This window comes from Budorcas taxicolor, chromosome 11 (genome assembly GCF_023091745.1).
Source record: "Budorcas taxicolor isolate Tak-1 chromosome 11, Takin1.1, whole genome shotgun sequence".
NCBI lineage: Eukaryota > Metazoa > Chordata > Mammalia > Artiodactyla > Bovidae > Budorcas > Budorcas taxicolor.
This window is the reverse complement of record NC_068920.1, coordinates 159140405-159160287: the sequence shown is the minus strand read 5'-3', so window position 1 is coordinate 159160287 and position 19883 is coordinate 159140405. Positions and strand designations below refer to the sequence as shown.

Here is a 19883-nt window from a genome sequence, read left to right as displayed (position 1 = left end):
CCGTGCCTACCGCTGGAACTGGAGCCAGGTCCACGTGTGTCCCAGACCAGAGCCCCCTCCCCCCACCGCCACCCTCCCTCCACCCCCTCCACCCCACCATCACCACCACCAACCCACCCCCTCCCACCAACCTCCCCAGCCTGGACCTTCTCTCACAACCGTTCCTTGTTGGGAAACCAAAACCCAGAGAGGCTGATCGCTTTCTCAAGGTGACTTTGTTTTTAAGTGTTGGAGTCAGGATTCAAATTCAGCAGGAAGAGAGGCCAACATGGGATCCTGGGCCTTCCTCTCCCCAGGGGCAAGCAGGGTGGTCTGGAGCCCCTTCCTGCCCTGGGGTCTGTCCTCCAGCACTGGGGTCCCTGGGAGGCAGGGAGAACCCCGGCAAGGCCAGGGCGGGAGAGATGTATTGGAAGGTGGCGTTTGGGGAGGCTATGGAGACTGGCTAGTGACAGGGCTGGAGCAAAGGGTCCTGAGAGCTAGAGTCTCAAGAATTCCCTAGAAGGCGGGGCTGGGCCCACGGGGAGGCCACGGGGAGGCCACGGGGACGGGGGGATGGGGGGATGGGAGTGCTGACTCCCGGCAGGGTCAGAGAGGCGGTGGGAATCTGAGTGTCAGTGTGGAGCCACGGAGACGCAGAACCCAGAACCCGAGAGAGCCTGCCCTGCACGGGACTCCAGGGATATGAGCTGTCCCAGGGGCTCTTTCCCTTTCATCTGCAGGCAGTTCGTTGAGTACCTACTGTGCGCCACACTCATGTTGGGCCCTGAGTGCACAGTGGGCACCACACGTGCAGCCCTGCCGTCCGGAGGCTACAGTCTGCTGGGGACATGGACTCAAGTGGACGATTGCGGGACACAGTGACAGATGCTATGTGGGGAGGCCCAGGGCTTTGGGGGCACAGGAGAGGAACCTAACCCACTGTTTGGGGCACTGGGAGGACACCTGGGCCTCGTGACGACAGGGAGTTAGAGGCGTGGTCAGACATAGAGGACCAGGGGGAGGGGCAGGGAGGCGACTGCTGTGGGCCTTGCATCAAGGCTGGTGGCACTCTTCTTAGCATGGGGTGGCGGGGGCGGGGGGAGTGGCAGAGGCCCAGGAGGGCTGTTGACAAGGCAGGGGGAAGGCCAGCGTTTCCCCAGCCGAGATAGACACACACCCCCACTGCGCGTGGAGCTGCCCACTGCTCATTCCAGCTGCCTCTGTCTCTGCCATTTATCCCAGCCCACCATGTCCTCCCATCCCCTCATATTCCTGTCTTTTGGGATCCTGTTGTCATTCCCTCCCAAATATGCCCCAACTGACAGATGGTCTGCAGCTTCCAGGGGCTCCTGCCGAAGGCCATCGAACCCTTCCACGGAGACAATGCATGCTGCCACCTCCAAGCAGCCCCCCAAGCCTCAACCTTCCCCCGTAAACAGCCTCAGGAAAAGGGGTGATGCTGATAATGGTCACTGTGCCATTTGCACTCATCAGAGCCAGCTTTGGATGCTGGGTGGGGTCAGAGCCAGAAGCAGAGACTGGACGCATCAGATGGGGTTCTGGAACCCTCTTCAATAGTGGAACTGGGACCCAAAGAGCCAGGGGCAGCTCATCTGCCGTCTCCCATCATGAGGCCTTGGGGACCCTTAATGACTCACCCGCCAGGGTTTCCTGAGTTTATTGTCTGCACCTGGCAGTTCTGGGGACTGCGGTGACGCCCGCGAGTTCCCAGGGAGCCCCCATCTGGCTCTGGGCTGGCTTCCAGCTCCCCCAGCTGCAGGGCCCAGCAAACCTCGAAGAACCCTCTTCCAGGAACCTGCTGGCCCAGGCAGCTCGGAGCCCCTGGAGCGTGTTCTCCAGGGAACGGGGCCTCCCACAGCCATTCCACAGTGTTAACCAGGGTGACCAGGAATCCACGTGAGTGAAACAGACCTGGGCCCTGCCCTCATGAAGCTCAGAGGCCACTGGGGACCCCAGAGGCATAGTGACAAAGCTACTGAGCAGGTCCTTGTACAGACATTGATCCAAAGACTGCCATGCTTCAAGCTTCCTGATCCGTGAAGGAGGGTGCCGCTCTCTGAAGTAGGCATGCCCTTAGCTCCATATGTGTGTGTGTTAGTCGCTCAGTCGTGTCCCACTCTTTGCGACCCCATGGACTGTAGCCCACCAGGCTCCTCTGTCCATGGGATTCTCCAGGCAAGAGTACTGGAGTGGGTTGCCGTTCTCTTCTCCAGGGGATCTTCCTGAGCCAGCGATCGAATGTGGGTCTCCTGCATTGCAGGTGGATTCTTTACCGTTTGAGCCACCAGGGAAGCACCCTTAGCTCCATATTAAAGATGAAAAAACCAGGGCACAGGGAGGATAAGCCACTTTCCCAGAGTCGCACAGCTGGGCTCCAGATAAGAGGTCCATGAGAAGAGCTGTGATGAAGGATGCACAGGAAGGTGTGCAGGGAAGCACGGGGCAGCCGCCGCCTCGAGGTGGAGGCTTCCCCTTCCAGAAAAACTGGCCCCAGCTTTCCTCTGGCCCAAAGGGGAAGGCCCAGGAGGGCAGGGCTGCAGCCAGTGTAAACAGGCTGCCCTATTGATGGTAAACTCTGCCCACACCTCAGTTCTTTGTCCTGCATTCACTCACAGAACACATTTATTGAGTGTCTACTGTGCGCAGGCTCTGGAAACAAGACAGAGGCACTTCGGCCTCAGGGAGTCCACACCTTAGGCAGCAGACACAGACGGGGGCTGGGCTCGCCGGCGAGTGACTCCTGCACTCAGGACTCTTTCCTGAAAGGGCCCTCGGCTGGGCTCAACGCGAATATCTGGAGGTGCGTAATCAATTTTGAGCAAGGAGCCCTAGGTTTCCATGTTGCCCTGAGCCCTTGCAAACTGTGAGCTAGTCCTGGACACAGACATTAAGGAGGGCTGGCTGGAGGGTCCACAAGCTTTCTTGGAAGAGGCAGTAATAGATTGGCCTGGGTGTGGGCTTTGTCCTGACCTCAAATCCCATCCTGGGCCCCCAGATCCCTCAAGGCAGCTCCCTGGGAGCTGGGTCAGTCAGCCTAAGGCAGGAGGTCAGGACCAGCAAAGCTCCCAAGGGACTTTAAAAACACCCCTGCGTGTCTGTATCGACTCAGTGATAATGCATGCCCAGCATCTGTGGGCATAAGCTGGAGCCCAAGAGAAGAAAGCCCCGCCTAGCCATCCCCCACCCAGCCCTGGTCCCTCCCACTGGGTAACACTGTTTCCTGGACACCCTCCAGAGTTATTTGCACCGTACAAGGAAGTGCGTACATTCGTGTATTTTTGTGACACTGAATTTTTTTTTTGGTGTGGTGTCGATTTTATTTATATGTTCTATATTGCACACACTTTCTGCTGTTTGTGTTCCCACTTGACAGTCTAACTAGGAACTCAGAAAAAGCTCTTTCAAGGTCATTGAATTGGAGAGATGGAGAAACTGGGACCCAGAGTGTCACAGCAAGTGTGGGGTGTTTTGGTGGCCCAGGCACAGCTCCTGGCCATGGCACCGTGATGCCCACAGTCCCTCCATGTGCTCATATTCGCCCAGGCGTTGGTGACAACCAGCCCCCTCCTGTCCTAATTTCAAGGACTGCCGTGGAGGGAGCCAAAGCTCTACTCTGTGAAGGAGGTGCTGCGATGATCCGAATTTCTACATGGGGCTGAGAGGTGCGGCCATCGTCTTGGGGTCACACAGCTGAACAATGGCTGAGACCTGCAAAGCGGCAGTGCCTCCCATGAGCAGGATCACATTTCCCCAGGTGGCGGGGCACTGCCCATTGCCATATACTCACAACCGCCCCTATGCCAGATGGGAAGGCCTTGACTTCAGCAGGTGAGAATTGGGCGAAGGACCCTGCCAGTCTGACAAAGCCGCCAGGATGGAGCTGGCGGGAGTCCCAGCAAGGCCTGGAGGACGAGGCTGGGCCAGGTGGCCTGCTGGGGGCGGGGTGGGGCAGGTGTGGGTGCCTGCCCCCCAGGCCCCAGCTGCATGGAGGCTCCTGGCACGCACCCCTTGGCGGCCTGTCACCCGAGAAAGCTGGCATCAGCTGGTTGAATGTGCCTGGGGTTGCGATTCAGCATTTGGGTTCAAAGCCTTATTTTTGTGTTTTGTTTATTTGAAGCTTGCCTTTGAAATCTGTTTTCATGCCTCCCCCATCCCAGAGAAGGGAACCTGTTTGGGGACAAAGCGCAGCAGTTTTCTCAGCCTTTAATATAATTCCTCCTGAGTTGAGGGCTCAGTGTCCCTGGGCACATGTGGCCCCCGAAGTGTGGGTGCCACTGGTGGGTCTGCAGGACAGCTGGACACCCACCTGCCCAGCCAAGCCGCCCCAGGCAACAGGCAGCCCCAGAAGTTGGGGGCCCTCCAAGCACTGGGGTGTCATTGACTCTGGCAAAAGGAGGCGCCACTTTGTGGGGGTGCTCATGGGACCTTCTGACGAAAGCTAAGGACGTTATCTGTCCAAAAAAATATACCCCCACACAAAGCTCTGCACTCATTTCCGGGAGCTTCCAGGATCTTCTTTGGCCCATCTGCGGACCCCTCCCTCCAGTTTAGAGCCTGTTTCTAGAGGAATCTCACCATCAGCCTTTTCGGAATAGTAAGGAACAACCATCAGCAGCAGCTAAAATTGAGCAGTTACCATTTCGGGGGCTGTACCGCGGGGTTCCGCCAATGAACTCACATATGCCCCAGGATTGAAGGTCATTCACCAAAGGTCTGACAGCTAGTAAAGGGCTCAGCCCAGATCTAAGCCTCGCCAGTCCAGCCAGTCTGTCCTCTCAGCCTAACATATACACATGCACGAGCGTGCACACACGAATGCACGGTACCTGGCCCCTCGGGACACCTGTGGATTAGGCGAGCCGAGTGGAGAGCCCCAGGTTGCACCTGGGCTTGGGGGTCTGACCAGGGTCGGTGGCCGGGGGCCAGTCCTTGTGAAGATCAGAGGAGATCCACCTGGAGATTTCTCTGGCTCGAGGCCAGCATGGGGGGGCTCCACCATCCAGGAAGCTGATAGTATTGTGAGGGAAGGGACCAAAGTGGGAGTCCCCCAGTGCAGACACCCCTGAGGGCCGCCATCCCAGCACAGGCAGGCGCCTCCCTTTCCTATCCCTCTTCTCTCCTTCCCTTCCATCCTCCCGGCATCCCTTCTCTCTGCTCTTCTCCTTCCCTCCCGCTTCTCCTCCCACCCACCCCCACACCTCCCGCAAACAAGGCAAACACTAGACCGTGTACAGCTCTGCTCTGGACACAGCCCATTTTTGAGAAGCCTGGACCCTGTCTGCAGGAGCCACGCAGTTTGCAAGCTGGCTGAGCCCACAGACCAGGTCAGACTGCCCACTCCCCATCCCGGGCCTCTAGCTGCCCCACCCTCCTTTCCTCCAGGGCAGGCAGGACAGGCCTGGGGTCTCCGTGGGCCTTCCAGGCTGGGATTTCCAGCGACTGTGGAGTTAAGACCCTAATACTATTTCCCAACAGCTTGTGGTGGTTTAATAGAATTGAGGGTAAATCTAACTTGCAAATTTTCCCTTTTGATCTCCCTTCTTTTTTCTCTTAGTGGCTCAACAGAACTGGCTTTAGAACAGGGCTGGAGACAGATCCCTTCTCAGTCCTGCTCCCAGCCAGCATTCTCTCGAGGAGGTCTGAAGTCCTGTGGTGCCACGGAGGTGGCTGTCAGCCTCCTCTCCCCCGTCCCACGTGGCACTGAGCTGGCCCAGGCAGGCTTCCCCAAGCTCCAACCAAGGTCCTGCCCTTCAGCCTCCCAGCTGGCTTCTCCCCTTCTCTGGAGCAAGCAGGCTTTCTTCATGCCCTCAGGGCCTTTGCACTTGCTTTCCCCTCTGCCTGAAACGCTATTCCCACTAGCTTCACCGACTCCTACTTAACATCAGGTCTCAGTGTGGAAGTCTCCTCCTCAGGGAAGCCCTCCTGGATTAGCCCAGAACCACAGTAACATTGCTGGGACACAGAGGACCACTCTCAGCAGACCCCGAGCTCTAGGAGCCCAGGGACTGAACAGGTTCCTGCCCAGACCCTGCCCCTCAGGAGCCCCCCAAGGGGCTCCCTGCGGTGTCCTGCACCTCAGTTTCCCTGCCTATAAGATGAGGGGGTGGGTCACACTCCTGCACTTGCCGTGTGCTGATTCTCTGCGGCTCCCTGTGGGTTTCTGGCAAGGATCACACTCATTTCACGGTATTTGACTTCCTTGATTATCTGATTTTCCAGGGAGGAATTTTAAATCTCCGGGCTGGGGTGGCATCTGCCTGATCCCCGGGCACCCATCCCATCCCACCAGCCGGAGTACACCTGACATCCTGGGGAGGCCCATGAAAACTGCCCTCTTGGCAGACGAGTCCCACACTGAGAAACCCTGCCAGGCTCTGTGACTGTGTCGTTTGGCCCATGGGGTCAGGGAAGAGGGTGGTGGCAGCCCCACGCCCTGGGGCCCAAGCTATCAAGGCAGGCACCGTGGCTCAGGAGCCAGACAGGCTGGGTTCAAAGTGTGACTCGGTCAGTTTTCGTGAGACTAAGGCCCACCTTTCACTTCTCTATGCCTCAGTCCCTCACTATATAATGGGCATAAAAACAGAACTTCCCAGCTGGGGTTCTTGGGTTGACCGAGATGGTTCCCTGCCTGGGCTCTGGGGTTAAAGGGCTCTTCTCTTCTCATCCCAGAGGCAGCAAAGCTTCAAGTCTCTGGAGAAAAACAACAACAAACAGGACTTCCCCGGTGAGCCAGCGGTTGCAAGTCCACCTGCAGAGGAGGAGACACGGGGTCAGTCCCTGGTCGGGGAAGATTCCACATGCTGTTGGCGGCTAGGCCCTCCTCCACGGCTGCTGAGCCCCAGCTCTGGAGCCGGAGCTCTGCAGCAAGAGAGGCCGCGGCCTTCAGAGGCCCATGAACCAAGCTGGAGAAGGGGCCCCAGCCTGCCACAATCCAAGAAAGCCGGCACAGCGACGGCCCAGTGTAGCCAAAAAACAGCATAAAGTCTGCTACTTAGCTGGCTGTGTGAGCTCCTAGTGCGGAGGCTTTCCCATCTGTAAAGTGGGGGTGCTGGGTACAGCCGTCTCTTAGGGTGGCTGCCCGCCAGGGTGAGCCCCAGCTTCCTGCTCTGGATCTCAGTAAACCAAACACTAGGGAATCTTCCCAGAATCTTACCGAGTGCCAGGGCTTCCTGGGCAGGGAGGAGAGCTGCTGCGGAAACCGAGGCACAGAGGAGGGCAGCGACAGGCCGGAGGTCACGCAGTCCGGCCAGGATGGAGGCTCTGTGTCCGCCGGGCCCCAAGGCGCTGCCTCCCGGGCACCCCGCCCCCCGCAGCCCCTGCCTTCCCCGGGCCGCCAGGCCCCGTAGGGACACGCCCCGCAGGGGCTGCAGGGCCTCCCGGAGGTCTGCGCCCGCCCGAGCCGCGGGATGAAAGGGGAATCCGCCCAAACCTGCCTCCCTCCCGGCTCGCCCGCCCCTCCCGCAACCCGATCAGGCCCGGGCGGCCGGCTTTGATGTCGGCAGAGGAGCTGCGGCCCCTCTGCCTGGGCGGCTTGGAGCCTCAGGGAGGCCGACTTGAAAGGGCGGCCGCGGGTGCAGCCTTCCTGGGATCGCCCGGCGGAGGGGAGGAGGCGGGGGAGGGGGTGCAGAGGGTCCAAGCCCCGCCCAGGGGAGCGAGGAAGCGGCTTGTCGTCGGCATTCAAGGCCCTGCAGGCGGGTGTCCAGCCTGCGCCACCGGTTGCGACGCCCCCACTCAGCGCCCCAGGGCCAGACAGTGACTCTGGCTCCCAGGTGTCGCCGGATCTCAGGCCCTAGCAGATGCTGTTCCTCCTGCCTCAAACGCCCTTCCCCAGCTTTTCCTCCCAGGTCTCAGCGTCAGGCCTTGGGTTGGCGCTTTATCTCTTCTTCTGGACCTTCCCAGAACCGCTCCGCAGCCCTGCCTGGTGCCTTCCTCCTGGTCTGCTGCCGCCGCGCCCCACCCCACCCATACCCCACCCAGGGCAGCACCTGCTCTGGTAAGCCCCCACCCTAGGCCTCTGGCTGTGAGCTTCAGGACCAGCATCCTTTCATTCCCTCCTGCCCACCACCACCACCACCACCACCACCACCACCACCACATTGACACCCCCCTCGCTCCCCCCACCCTGGCTGATCAGCCATGGAAACGTGCTTGGGAAACAGGGAGAAGGACTCTTTCAATAACAGCAGCCATAATAATAAGGCTAGGGGCAGCCAGTCTGGTGCGAGGGTGGAGGGTGGGGCGCCCAGAGATTCCAGGCTCCTTGAGCACACCCCAGGTTCCTGATACACCTTGTCCTCCGTTACAAAGCTGGTTGGCATTTCTCCCCAGCTCCAGGCCGGGCTTTGCCCTCACTCACTACACAGGAGCTCAGCCACTTCTGTTCAGTCACTCAGTCATATCCGACTCTTTGCGACCCCATGGACTGCAGCACGTCAGGCCTCCCTGTCCTTCACCGTCTCCTCCAGTTTACTCAAACTCATGTTACTGAGTTGGTAAATGCCATCCAACCATCTCATCCTCTGTCACCCCCTTCTCTTCCTGCCCTCAGTCTTTCCCAGCTTCAGGGGCTTTTCAAATGAACTGGCACTTCCCATCAGGTGGCCAAAGTATTGGAGCTTCAGCTTCAGCATCAGTCCTTCCAATGACTATTCAGGGTTGATTTCCTTTAGCATTGACTGGTTCGATCTCCTTGCTGTCCGAGGCACTATCAACCCCTGACAGCGCCCAAAAGCCCCAGCCTCCTGACTCCCTGCCCAGAGTCCCATGATGTTCTGCAGCTGCCTTCCAGACCCGAGGCCTCTGCCCACGCAGATGACTCCCTCAGCCTCTCCCAGCCTCCCAGAGAGGCAGGCTGGGGACAGAGTTTTAGTTCCAAGTTGCAGATGGGGACACGGAGGCCCACTGAGGGGTGTGGGTCCCAGAGCTGGGAGGATGGAGCTGGCAGTGCTAGGCCTCAGGGAAGAGAGGGGGCCCCTCGCTCAGGCTAGATTCAAACGTAGGACTCCATTCAACCGAGGCCACCTGGGAGCCTGAGAGGGTCCAGGCACCATCCTATTTTTTTTTTTGTAGGGGGATGGATTCTCACATACTAAACACAGGAACAAATTGGCCACAAGCCTCAAGACAGGTTCAGTGTTAGGTCTCAGGAGCTGATGTTTAGATGCAGGCACAGCACCATGGAATTGGCTGTACGTGCAACAGATCCCAGGGCGGCTCAGAAAGGGCCCTCCAGGGCTTCCCCAGGAAGGGGAGAAGGAGGGTTGGTTAGGGGGGCTGTAGGCGTGGATGTGCGGCCTGGGTGGGCCACAGCAGTTGTGGCTTCAGCCTTCGCTCTCCGCCAGCTCCAGCTTTCTGCCTCCCCAGGGGATGGGGTCTTCTGCCTGCAGCTCCCTCTCACCCCTGCGGCTGCTCCCACCTCCACCCCAGGGTCCTCTCGCTGCTGGGTTAGGCTGACAGAGGAAAGAAGGGAGAGAGAATAGAATAGCTCAGCCCCGGGGCAGGAGACCCACTCCTGCCTGGGCCAAGCCTCTCAGCCAGTTTTCTTACCTTTCCTGGGGGTTTGGAGTAATTATCCTACTTCCTTCCCTTAAGAAATGTCTGCTGGGCACTTACTCTGTGCCAACCCTGTGTTGAGTGCTGTGGATGGCTCTGTGGACAGGATAGAGTCATCATTTAGTTGGTGGTGGGGAGCAGACATGAACAGATAGACCCATAAAGACAGGCTATGATGGTGGAACTGCAGACAGTTCTGAGAAAGGGCTCTAAGACAGATATCAGGGAAGGCTTCCTGGAGGAAGTGGCATGGGTGAATTGAAAGCAAAGGGCCGGGGCAGTGGAGAGTGAGTGGTGGGAAGGGCAGAGGATGAAGTAGGTGGGCTGGACTGTGTGAGTGGCAGAGAGGGGAAAGACTCACTAGAGGAGGGAAAGACAGAGCCTGGGGGCACCAAGGAGTCTGGGCAGGGCCCTGGCTGAGTAGGGCCTTGCCACACCTGGGAACCCAGAGGATCCAGCCCCCAAAAAGGACTGGAGATCCCTCAGTGTGGGTTCCCCAGTTGGGCTGGCCCAGGACCTGAGCCGTGGCCTCCGGGACGGAGCCTGGCCTGAGGCAGGGGGACTCAGTAAGGCCAGCTCTCGGGTGGGACAGGAGGGGTTGCCCCTGGGAAGAGAAGAAGGGCCAGGGACAGCTGTGATGGAGGGTTCCAGAGAACCAAGGGGGAGGGAGGGAGGCGACATGACGGCAACCTCCAGCCTCCTTCAAAAACTGGGACTGCATCCGTGTGAAAAGATCTTCCCAGGGCAGTGCATTAGCCGGGATGGCCCGACCCAAACTTCTGGCTCCTGGGATTGGTGGGGCGGGGGGAATCCTGATCCTGGGGAAGCAGGCAGGAGAGCCTGGGGGTGGGGTAGGCTCTTGCCTGGCCCTGCAGGAACCCAGGGATGTTGGCTCACCATCATTTTTCCAGCATCTCCCTTGGGTGGTGGCTGCTTCTCCACAGAGTATCTCTGCCAAGGAGCTCTTCCTGGGGACATTTTCCTACTCAGTCCATCTGAGTTTGGTGCAAAGAGAGGAGGCCCTGGAAAGGTCCAGCCTCAGCCTTGAGGTTCCATCCCTCAAGAAGAGAGGCCCAGAGAACCAGACAGACTTGTTCGGCGCCACCCCCACCCTGACCCCACCCCCACCCCCCGCCGACACCCAACCCCACCTAGACATCAGCCACCCAACCGCTGAGTCCCTACCAATTCTCCTGCTTCCCCGCCACCCCCCTGCAGAATTCCTGGCTGCACTCCTGGCCCTGCTTCTTCAAGAATTCAAGGTCTCAATCCTTTTCCCTTGTGGCAGGCGAGAAGGGGCAGGGGCGGATGGCGACTTTTTCATTGGGTGACACCTCCACACCCTGACTTGTTTGTAAGTGTAGAACAAAATACATAGGATTACACTGGAAGCCAATTAATTTGAAATGCAGATATCAAGATATGTTTTAAAACCATATTTGTGATGAAACAATAAATCTGCTACTTTATTAACCATTAATGAGATCTAGCAGCAGATATAAAATGGAGAAGAAGGGATGAGTGAGATTTTGAGAAATCTCCATCAACTTTGATGTGGTCTGAAGATATCAATGATTCCTACTGGAAACAAAGCCGCAGGTACTGCTGAATACAGGGCCTGTTGGGTAAGTTCCTCACTGAAGGAAATGCTAGCTTGTATAGGTAAAGGGCAGTGAAAATGAAGATGTAGTTTTTTTTCCCATCCAAGTTCATGATGGTCACCCTGAATTCTATCCACACTGCACCCCAGCTTAAGGTTTCTTATTGTGCTCCAGTTGAAGGAGCCAGGAGAAGGAGATGACAGAGGATGAGATGGTTGGATGGCATCACCGACTGGATGGACATGAGTTTGAGCAAGCTCCGGGAGTTGGTGATGGACAGGGAAGCCTGGGATACTGCAGTCCATCGGGTCGCAAAGGGTCAGATAGGACTGATTGACTGAACTGAACTGAACTCTGCTCCAATAATTGGGGTATGGACAGTATACCACCAAACATGGAGTTCTGGGAGGGGCCAAGTAGCTAAGGGGAGGAGTCCTAGACTCCAGGGAGATTCACCTGACCCCAGTAACCAATGAAATGTGGAAACAAGGGGAGAGGGAGGAGCCAGCTTACTTCCTGATTTCTCCATCCTCGGATCCTGGGTACTAGGGTTCCTGATAGAAGAGGGTGGTCAGGAAGAGGAGACAGTGAGCAGCTTAGCTGGAAGTGGATCCAGCGGGAAAGAGAGAGTGTGTGTTGTCAGCTCTTGCTTGGTTATGCTGTGGTAACAGACAGCTTCCATTTCTCTAGGGTCTCATAACCACGGAGATTTTCTTGCTTACCTGCAGCTCCAGTGTGTATCACCTTCTCCAGGATCCAGGTGGAGACATTGCTGTTTTCACAGTAAACCGGGGCCCCTCGAAGGTCCATGTCTGGCTGGTTTGCAAGTCTGAGCTGTTCTTTTTTTTTTTTTTTGCTGCACTGCAAGATATGCGGGATCTTATTTCCCCCACCAGGGATGGAACTCACTCCCCCTGCAGTGGGAGCATGCAGTCTTAACCACTGGACCACCAGGGAAGTACCTGAACCATTCTTAATACTCAGTACTCACTCAAGCAGTTGCCCTGAATCCTTACACAACCCAGCAGGAGGGCTCCAAGATGAGTTCCATCTTCCCAGTGGACCCCTGGGGTTCAGAGAGGGAGCAAGACTCCCCATGGGTGGCCCAGCAGGGATATAGCAGAGTAAGGACTCCTTGCTCCAAGTTCCCTGGAATGTTCTTGGTTCCAGGTCTTGAAGCCCCTCCCCGCTCTTCGCCTCCTGGAGCCTGGTGAGGCCTAGCTAATTGGCTGCTGGCACTGTTCCCCAAAGCAGGAGATACCAGTCAGGCCCAGGGGAATTCATACAGGACTTGTGCATCCTCACCAACTCAAACTGCAACTCCTCCTCAGCCAGCTGTCTCTGGCAAGGGAGAGATGGGGCTCTGGTTTGAAGCCAGAGATTCTGAGACCTCAGGAGCATCTTGACTCCTTCCCAAGAAGCCTGGATGGGGCTCCCTGTCTTCTAGGCAGTGGTGAGGAGCCTCATACCTATCCTGGGTCTTGTGTGGGGGCTGGGGGAGGAACGATGTGGGAGAAGCCCCGCTGAGCCCCCACCAAAGGTTTATAGTCAGGCTGGGAGAGGTAGGCCCGTCATCATCACAAGCGAGGCGAGAAAGGCAGTATCGGGATGATATTGGAAGGTGCTGTGCTGCTGGCTTTTTAAAATTTTATTTTATTTATTTGGCTGCACTGGGTCTTGGTTGCAGCACGTGGGATCTTCAGTCTTCTATGCGGCATGTGGGGTCTTTAGTTGTGGGACTCAGGATCTAGTTCCCTGACCAGAGATCAAACCCAAGCCCCCTGCATTGGGAGCTGGGCGTCTTAGTCTCTGGACCATCAGGGAGTCCCTGTGCTGCTGGTTTTGAAGGAGAAGGATGAGGCCACAAGCCAACAAATGTGGGCTGCCTCTAGAAGCTGAAAAAAAGCAAGGAAACAGATTCTTCCTAGACCCACAAAAGGAGCAGGTTTCTGACCCCAGATTGAATGAGAATGAATTTGTGTTAAGCCACTTGCCCCTTCCCAGGTGGTGCTAGTGTAAAAGAACCTGCCTGCCAATGCAGGAGATGTAAGAAACGCAGGTTCGATCCCTGGCTTGGGAAGATTCCCAGGAGGAGGGCAACTCACTCCAATATTCTTGCCTGGAGAATCCCATGGACAGAAGAGCCTGGTGGGCTACAGTCCATGGGGGTCACAAAGAGTTGGACACGACTGAAGCGACTTGGCACACACACTAAATCTGTGGTTATTTGCAGTGGTAGCTACAGGAAGGAGAAGGCGATGGCACCCCACTCCAGTACTCTTGCCTGGAAAATCCCATGGATGGAGGAGCCTGGTGGGCTGCAGTCCATGGGGTCGCGAAGAGTTGGACACGACTGAAGCGACTTGGCACACACACTAAATCTGTGGTTATTTGTGGTGGTAGCTACAGGAAGCCCAAACTGTGGGGCTGCACCAGCTCTTCTCCCAGGTCTTAGCAAGCCCTGCTGTTCCAGAAAGACAAGAAGTAATACGCGTGACGCTGCTTTACAAAGAGGCAGGGGTGGGAGCTTCATGAGGTCACAGGGTCATCTATAGTTTCTCCAGGAAAGGAAACCAGCCCCTTTGACTGGGGGTGGGGTGGGTGGGGGGCTGCAAGGTGAGCAAGAGAGACAGGAGAGCGCCTTTTCAGAGCAGAGCAGGAGGGCCCACTGGGCTGCTCCCCGCAGCGGCCCGTTTTATCATGAGTCCTCCAAGCCCGCGAGTCACGAGCTGGGAAGGGGTGCCGGGGTGCTGCTGCTCCGCCCTGCACGAGTCATCACGAGGTCTCTGGGAGGTCCCCCCCACCTCTCCAAGCCTGTTCCCTCTTCTGTAAAATGCAGAGAATCAGTGGGACTTACCTGTAGTGCCCACCTGGATGTCGTGCGTGTGTGTGAAGAGCTCAGCACCGGGCCAGGCACAGTGTAACCCTGCATGTGTCCAGGTGCGCATGTACAGGTATGCCTGTGCTGGGACCTGTGTGCAGTTATATATGCAGCCTGGATGAGCATTCTGAAATTCAGCTTGTATTTGTCTCTCCCCTGTTCACAGCCCCCCTACTGCCCCAGGGAGAAGGTCACATCTTCACCGTGGCCTCCAGGACCCAGCACCGTCTGGCACCTGCGGCCTCTCTGCCTCCCCAAGTCCCCAGCTTGCACGCGGAGATCCAGCCTTGCCTGCCTCCTCTCTGTTCCTTAAGTGGGTCATGTTCCCGTGGGCGTCCAGGCCTTGGCACATGCTGTTCTGTGCGAAGTATTCCTCCGTTTGGAATACTTCTTTTTCCTCCTCACTGACTAGCTCCTACTCAGTCTGGGTTTTGAGAAGATGACCTCCTCCAGGTAGCCTTCCCTGACTGCTACCCCCACTGGGATGGTTACCCCACCTTTGGCCTCATGGGCCCCTTCTTCCTATGTGCTCCCCTGGCCTCAGCACTAACCACCGGGTTGGATAATCGCTTGTGAGCATCCTTTCTCCTTCTGAGAGCCTGTTCTGAGGGCAGAAACCTAGAATGCCTTGCTCTCCCCTGTCACCGGCACTCCGCATGGGGTCTAGCCCAGAGCAGGTGCTCAGAACTTTGTTGAATGAATGAATGAGTGGGTGAATGAATGAATGAGTGGGTCTGGGTGCATGAGTGAGGAGGCTGCCATCACTTACCTGTGCACACACGTGCTTTCTCGCTGCTGGAGGGATGTGCTGCAATGGTGGTGGGGTCACGACTGTGCCCTGGAGGGGGTCTGGAGCAGGGGGAGGCCAGAGCGTTCCGCTTCCCTCGCTGGTCTCTCCCCTGCGCAGACCTGGACTCAGGGAGTTGGCTTAGCCGTGGGAGCAGGAGGAGAGAGCAGAGAGGTAAGAGGAAGGCAGACCCCTGCAGCCTTCAGCAGGGAAGGCATTCCGCTCCTTCCTTCCTCCCTGACCTCCCCGTGACCTCCATCCCCCAGCCTGGGCCTCCACTGAATGGGGGGAGGGGCACAGACCTTCCAGTGTCCCCAGGGGACACCAAGCCAGGCAGTACTTCTCCAGGCGCCCCTCCCTCCTCACCACCCCCACCCCCACCCAGCTCTAGCCCGGTCCTGGGGAGGATCTGATTAGGCCAGGAGAAGGGCAACCTGGGGTGGGGGGTGTGGGGGCGAGGGCTGTCCGGGTGCTTAGCCCAGACTGCCTGCTTGCCAGGTCCCTCCCTCATGCCTGGGTGAGGCAGATCATGCCACCTCTCTGACCCTTGACCCTGTCATCTGCACAATGGCACCTCAGTCCTCCCTTGCAGTGCTGTAGCAATTAACGAGATCTTGTTTACAGAAGGCTTGACAGGGTGCCTGGTGCTGGAGGATGCTGAGTGCGTGTAATTTTGTCATCACTGACATCACCCCCGTCCCCCCCATTCCTCGCCCCCAGCCGTGACCATCCTGCACTGAGAACCATGCAGGTCTGGCGCCAGCACACTCCTGGCACAGTGGGACAGGTCTGTCTGGCTCATCTTTATGTCCCCTACCTCTGGCATCAAGTAGGCACTCCAAAAATATGTTAAATGAATAAACCAGCAGACTCAGGTGGCATAAAGCACTTACTGTCTCCGGGCCTCAGTTTCCTTAAGTGTAAAACTGTATGTCCACGAATTAAGACTCTACCAGGTTCCTCCTGGAACCTTGTTGCTGCTGTGCTGAGGTTTGAGTCTTTTTTAAAAAATAGTCATGCTAGCTCACACATCCCCAGGCCCTCTCACCTGGACACACTGCCAGCCTCTCGCTTTTCTGCCTGTTTCTGTGCCTTGACCCCGTTCTCCATCCCGTGCAGCTGGTGCAGGGGTCTTGAAACACAAGTGTCTGCCTGTGATAGACTGGGGAAGATTGACGGCAGGAGAAGGGGACAACAGAGGATGAGATGGTTGGATGGCATCACCGACTGGATGGACATGAGTTTGAGCAAGCTCCGGGAGTTAGTGATGGACAGTGAAGCCTGGCATGCTGAAGTCCATGGAGTTGCAAAGAGTCAGACACGACCATGTGATTGAACTGAACTGTAATAGACTAGAGTGTGACGTGGCTCACAGGGCCCCACACGGCCCAGCCCCTGGGAACCCTTCCAGCCGCGTTGAAAGCCTCCACCAGCTCCGCTACACAGGCCTTCTCTCTGCCCCTCCTCTCCTGGGCCTCCCTGTACAGGCCCTTTGAACACAACATGCCGTTCCCTCAAGCTGCCATACTGCTCCCTCCCTCTTTAACTGGTGATTTGCACTCAATCTTCAGGTCTCCTCTCTAGGGCCCCACCCTCTGGGAAGCCCTCCTTAACCTCTCCTGAGACTGAATCAAATTACCCCATTATTTCTTTAAAAATATTTATTTGTTGACCAACCTAGACAGCATATTAAAAAGCAGAGACATTACTTTGACATTATTTTGCCAATCAAGGTCTGTCCAGTTAAAGCTATGGTTTTTCCTATTGTCATGTATGGATATGAGAGTTGGACTATAAAGAAAGCTGAGCACTGAAGAATTAACTGTGGTGCTGGAGAAGACTCATGAGAGTCTCTTGGACTGCAAGGAGATCCAACCAGTCCATCCTAAAGGAAATCAGTCCTAAATATTCACTGGAAGGACTAATGCTTACGCTGAAGCTCCAATACTTCGGCCACCTGATGAGAAGAACTGACTCATTGGAAAAGACCCTGATGCTGGGAAAGATTGAGGGCAGGAGGAGAAGGGGACGACAGAGGATGAGATGGTTGGATGGCATTACCAACTTGATGGACATGAGTTTGAGTAAGCTCCGGGAGTTGGTGCTGGACAGGTAAGCCTAGCATGCTGCAGTCCATGGGGTCACAAAGAGTCAGATAGGCCTGACTGAGCAGCTGAACTGAACTGATGTATTTCATTTTTGGCTGTGCCGGGTCTTCCCTGCTTTGTGTGGGCTTTCTGTAGTTGCGAGGAGCAGGGGCTGCTCTGCTGCGGTGCACCGCCTTCTTATTGCAGTGGTTTCTCTTCTCGCAGAGCGCAGGCTAGTTGCAGCTTGTGGCTCTAGAGCTCGGTCTCAGTAGTCGTGGTGCACGGGCTTAGCTGCTCTGAGGCATGTAGGATCTTCCCAGACCAGGGATTGAACCCACATCCCCTGCATTGGCAGGCAGATGCTTTACCACTGAGCCGCCAGCACAGGCCCCACTCCATTATTGACTGCATCTCTCTCCCAGCGTCTATTGTGATCAGAAAGTTCCCCCTGCTTGTGGGATCACTGTGTATGTGTGTGTGTGTGTGTGTGTGTGTGTGTGTGTGTGTGTGTCCCACTGGGACCATGTGTTCCTGGAGGTCAGGCCTGGCCTGGCTCCTTCTTACGTTGCTACAAAACAGTGAAGAGCCTGGCACACAGGAGTTGCCTGATAAAGGGTAGCCACTGCTGGCATCCTCCCCTCCACATCGGGAGCCTTTGAGGGGCGCTGAAGAGTGCCGGTACCCAAAGATCAGGTGACCACGTGGGAATAGTGTGGGCTGGGTGGAGGTTCGTGCTTGACCTTGGGGGAGGGGAGCACCCATGGAGGGGTGATCAGGACAGTGGCCAGGAGGGGGATGGCCTCTGGGTGCCCACACCCAGTCCCTGCCTTCTGCCTCGCATTATAGCCTGCTCTCAGGGAAGGGCCTGCGTTTGCCACATTTTGGACTTCATCCCATTCTCTGAATTTGGCCTCTTCTGGAGAGACCCGGGTCCTGAGGCTCGGGATGAATCCCGGTGCCACCACTCATTGCTGTGCATCCTTAGGCAGCGCCCTCCCCCTCTCTGGGCCTCTAGTTCCTCATATGGGAGATGGAGGCAATACCAGTCCCTGCTGCAGAGGGTGGGAGTTAGGGAGGTGCTCTGTGCCCAGCGCCCCTGCTGGGACAGGAGGGCGCTCACTGGGGAACTGGGACACAGGGAGCAACAGGGGCGTGGTCTTCAGGGGGTGCCCCTGAAACTGTTGTGTGGCTGGTCTGCAGCAGGCATTGGGGAGGGTAATAGAAAGAGCCTCAGAGTGGCTGCCGAAAGACGGTGAACGCTGAGTGCACATGTGTGTGTGTGTGTGTGTGTGTGTGCCTGTGCGTGTACAGCTGCCGGAGGAGAGACTTCAGAGGAGAGGAGGGAGGGAGTGAGCTGGCAGAGCTGAGCGCTGCAGCAGCAGTGGAACCGGAGGCCCAGAGGCGGGAGCTGAAAGAAGCCTCCCAAGGCCACTGCAGTCAAAGCTGGAGAAGGAAGGGTGGGCCTGGCTGGAAGGAGGGGCTTCCCAGACCTGGGAGGGGAGGCTGGGGACCCTGGGCTGGGGGTCTGAGGACTCACAGGGTTCTTAGCATCCCTGGCGTGCAGGGCTTGCACTCTGCCGTTCAGAGGCCCCTGTCTGCATTCGAGCTCTGCTTCTCACTAGCTGTGTGACCCTGGGCAAGCCCTTTGCCTCTCGAAGACTCCGCTTCTGTGGCTGCAAGATGGGAATGATGACAGACTATCCCTGTGTATTTCCTGGGGCGACCATAACAAAGTGCCACAGAAATTAGTTTTCTCCTATTTCTGGCGACTGGAAACCAAGAGCAAGGTATCAATAGAGTTGGTTTCCTCTGAGGCCTCTCTCCTGGCTCGAAGACGGCCACCTTCTTGCTGTGGCTTCATGTGCTCCTTGCTCTTCTTAGAAGGACACCAGACATTGGATCAGGGCCCACCCCAATGACCTCATTTTAACTTAATTACCTCTTTAAAGACCCCATGTTCAAACACAGTCACATCTAAGGTACTGGGGCTTAGGACGTCAACCTACAAATTTTGGGGAGGGGCTTAATCCAGCCCATAATACTGGGCTCCCTGCACACTGGCTAAAATAAAGGCTGAGGTATGAGTAGTTTGTCAGGGGCAAGAGTGAGGGTGGGAGATGGGAGAGTGAAATAAACGAGAGAAGAGAACTAACGCAAACCCGCCTTCTCGAGTTCCTCGAGTTCCCCGAGTTCCCCGGTAAGGCTGCCTGGGTGCCCAGGCGCCAGGCTTGTCTGAGGTTCCTTATGAGATGCACCTCGGAGGAGGCATCCCAGAGCTCCTGCTCCCTGGGATCAAGGGTTGCCCTGAAGGTGTTACAGCTGATCTCCTCCGACTGCTGAGGGGGTTCGGGTGGGCGGAGGGACATCCCAGACAGGCAATCCTATTTCCACAGCTTGTTTCTGGCCCGGGTGTCCTAGCTCTCGGGAACACACCACCACCGGCTGGCTGTGGGCTCTGGGCACGTGGTCGGCTTGCCGCCGCGTTCCATCAGGCCCCTGCTCCAGGGTCAGACAGTGGCTACTATGCTTGTGCTCTTCCCTTGCCATCAAGTCGGGCCCTTGGTCCAAGGCCCAGGGAGGATGGGACCCCATGTCTCCAGATGAAGAATTGTGTAAGGCCTAGGATGTGACCAGCTATGGTGTTCTGAGAGGCGTGACAGCTGATGGAGCACACATCTCCCTGAAAAGGGAGGCTTGGTCTCTGCCTGGGCTGGCTCAGGGAATAGTGTGGAGGCCAAAGTGACCCTGCATGGCCTCCCAGGGCAACAGTCACCACTGGGTGTGGGAAAGGGGCAGCTGCTAGGCTGACCCACGGAGACCTTTCGGGAATAACTGGCAGCCATAACCACCCACTGAGGGGCAGGACAAAGTGACTGTGAACTCCCAAAGCCTGATTTCCGCCCAGGATCCCTAAATCCTTCCTGATAGACCATCATTCCTCCTGGGCTCAGCTTCCCAGGTGGTTCAGTGGTAAA

General features: G+C 57.0%; 1 long non-coding RNA gene across 1 annotated transcript; it reads right to left on the bottom strand.

Moving 5' to 3' along the window:
- Positions 1–9546: 9546 nt before the first annotated feature.
- Positions 9547–11987, bottom strand: LOC128055098 (uncharacterized). The gene is made up of 3 exons (XR_008200094.1): positions 11876–11987; positions 10450–10520; positions 9547–9648 (listed from the first exon to the last, which is right to left on the bottom strand). It is a non-coding gene; the product is annotated as an uncharacterized LOC128055098 (long non-coding RNA).
- Positions 11988–19883: the final 7896 nt, after the last annotated feature.